The sequence below is a fragment of the Diadema antillarum genome, unplaced genomic scaffold (genome assembly GCF_040938485.1).
Source record: "Diadema antillarum isolate AM-2024a unplaced genomic scaffold, OU_Dant_1.0 scf00000045, whole genome shotgun sequence".
Classification (NCBI taxonomy): Eukaryota; Metazoa; Echinodermata; class Echinoidea; order Diadematoida; family Diadematidae; genus Diadema; species Diadema antillarum.
The window spans coordinates 1,536,776-1,539,999 of NW_027270934.1; the positions used below are offsets into that span (position 1 = coordinate 1,536,776).

General features: G+C 36.5%; 1 long non-coding RNA gene across 1 annotated transcript; it reads left to right on the plus strand.

Moving 5' to 3' along the window:
• Window positions 1-392: 392 nt before the first annotated feature.
• LOC139714486 (uncharacterized) lies at window positions 393-2,987 on the plus strand. Its single transcript, XR_011709704.1, has 3 exons — window positions 393-454; window positions 2,213-2,356; window positions 2,954-2,987. It is a non-coding gene; the product is annotated as an uncharacterized lncRNA (long non-coding RNA).
• Window positions 2,988-3,224: the final 237 nt, after the last annotated feature.

Genomic DNA, 3,224 nt, shown 5'->3' on the forward strand with positions numbered 1-3,224 from the left:
TAGCAATTTAAAAAGTCATTTTGTACAGCCATATATGGGGCTCTCAAATGTTTGGGTGTTGTTTTCTCGAAATAATATTCACAGATTAATTAACGTTCTGCAAAGTTTGCTTTTCCAAGCTAATAAGATGATCTTCCAAAAGTAATTTAATGTTTTATAAAACTACAAGTGCTTCTTTAATTGAATGTGTCAATATTATTTCTAGTTTTCTTGAAGAAATCTTTACTTTTAATCAAAACTCTGAACTTGCAGGAACTCAGAAAATGCATTTTCGAGCATTTTCCAGTAGCCCCGCGCAGCTTGTGTGCGCGCGAATACTTAATACGTGTGCGTACGTCTACCCCTACGAGCTAGCTACAGGTGAAATCTCTCGCGCGAGCGAGAGCTGCATGTTTCGGTCGTTGAGTTGGAAACGTGGTGACTGGAAAAGGGACTATAAAGATTTCCTTCGAATGTAAGTAACTTAGTAATTAAATACATAGTTCTTTATTGCACTGCATAACGAAACTTAAAAATCTGTTTTGATCTAACAGTTAGATATACAACTTTGATCTGAGACTTGGTTAATATCAAGGTTCAAGCGCTAGTACTACGTATAGGCCGATGTCTTTAATTACTGTATTTCGCACCGATCCCGTGGGCGCGAGCATGCCTACCAACCCCCGGGCCGCCACCCGACCGTGCCGGCGGTGCTTGTTAGTGGAACACCGATTTACATATTCCGTAAAGCACGTCTTGACGCGGTGCGAAAAGAGGCCTAACAAACATTAGGTATACGTCTAGATTTAGGTGTCTTGTTCGTTCGATCTAGGTTTGTAATCTATGGCCTCATCACATGCAGTTGGACTGAATCCTCGTCTACTGTTAGGTCTAATCTATCTAACGGTTACACTCTCTCTAACTGTTAATACTAACGTTAGTGTTAGACATTTTAGCTAGTAGGGGTAGTGTTACTCTAACGTTAGTGTTAGTGTTAGAATGTACGGCTACGCCTGTTATTATGCCAAAACAATTCAATCGGGCTAGGCCCTATGATAGTATAATCACAATGAACTTAACACCTAACGTTAGCACATTAGCAGTTGTATAACGTGGACAGTACAGGCCCACTACTACTAACGTTACTGCGCTGGTTAGATATATTTGTAGGGCTAGAGCCAGGTCCAGGGCAAGGGGCTGTAGTCTATACAGACGGTGTAGATGTAGATCTACCAACGTTTAGAGTCTAATATACTAGACCTACAATATAAAATCTAGGGCCGGGGTCTGAAGCATAAATAGCTGGCGTCTGGAATTAGGATCTAGGTCTAACCTTAGTCAAGATCTGGGCCACTGATTCCACCTAACGTTAGCTGTTAGAGGTTTCTAGTAACCTACTACTCATATCTAGGCAGTTTTGTTGTAAAGACCCAGCTTACTAGGCCTAGTTAGACCTAAGTTTAGACATCTAGAGGTTCTAAAATCTATGCATAATAATTATACTATATATGTAGGCTAACTTTGATCAAAAAGTTCATGTTAGATCTAACATTAGAAGATCCTAACATTAGCTCTAACGTGAATTAGCTAGATTAATATTAGTCTCTAGAGCAGAGGTCTAAGGTTGATTCCACTCTTTCTGGTATTTGTAGACCTGTGGGTTCAGAAAAAGAGTCTAGGATTTAGGCCTAGGTGTTTTATATATAATCGAGTCTACAACCAAGTGATCTTGCCATTTGAATATGCCCGAAAGAGAGAGAGAGAGAGAAAGTGTTCAGTCCTGACTGCCAACCTCTCCTAATCTGTGAATCATTTACATGTACTCTTCCAGTTTACAAGTAGATCTAGTCAAAGAGGAACTATTTAGAAATGTCTTTACTCATAAGTACCAAGTTCTTATGTTAATGTCTCAAAGAATAAAGGTTCCATTGAAAAAAAAGTAAATATTACATTTTTAATGGATCATTTATACCGACTCACTGAAACCTAAATATCTTCCTTCCTCTTTTTTTAACTTTTTAAAAAGCTAAAAAAAAATCATCTTAATAAAAGAGATATATTTTTAGTTATAATTGATTTGCATGGGGAACAAAGACAATTATGTCAATGTCAAGATGCCTTTTCAAAACAATCAAATTTCAAATTGATTTTATTTTTTGTTCACTGTTAGCTTATAAGGCTCTGCTTTAAAGATGAAAAAAATTATTTGAGTCATGTTGATTTCTGTTTTCAGCTAGATGTACCAACAAGTGGACAGACTGAGTCTTGTCTTCAAACTTCACCAAAGAGAGAGACATAGGCCTATCCTGACTTGCCAAAATCTAATTGTAAAGACTGAGCTCTTTCTACCTGCAACAAAGTGCAGAACAACCAGAAGGTAAGAAACGGTAAATGTCTTAAATAGCGGTCTAATTTGAAATATCTTTTAAATACTAACTTACTAAGTGTTTGATTATCAAATGTATCACTTCAGTGCCCAGTTGAAAATAATGCCAAATCTAAATACATTGAGTATCAAATATTCCTATTCCATTTGAATAAATTGTAACAAGCATGTTTTCACTTTGACAGTTGCATTACAATGCAGTGTACAAGTACTTTGCAAACAAAGAGAGGAGAATAATCTTAACACGTGTATCTCCATTTATGTAAGAAGGGGAGCAAATCTCTGATCAAATGTGTATTCTTGTTTTCTTGTAAATTCATTGCATGTTCTATTGTAGAGGATCATATGAAAGAACGGTATTCTATCTACTGAAGATGAGATCATATAAAAATCAAACAAATGTAATCAAGTAAGATATATGTAATGAAATATTTCTCAACCATGTCAATTGGCACAAGTGTTCAATGTGTGCACAGATGAAAATACGTCTGTAGTCACAAATCAATTAACTTTCCATTGTTATTATGTTGCGTTAAGTATGACGTAAGGGTGATATGCTGTGATGTATTGTTCTTTATTTTTATCAAGGTGTCAGCAACAAATGGACATGCTGAGTTTGAGATCACATCCACTAGAATGAGGGGGAGATAGAAAGATGTCTTGACTGCGATGTGAATGCCCTTTCCAGCTCACAAGTAAGTGTCAACCATTTGAAATTAGGAATATCATCTCATGAATACAAACCGATTTATGCAAGGAAATCATATCCTAATCCACATACAAATGAGAGCATGATACAATCAAATATTTGTGTACAGGAATTACAGGTGTCAAGATGACTTCCATCCTACATAATTCA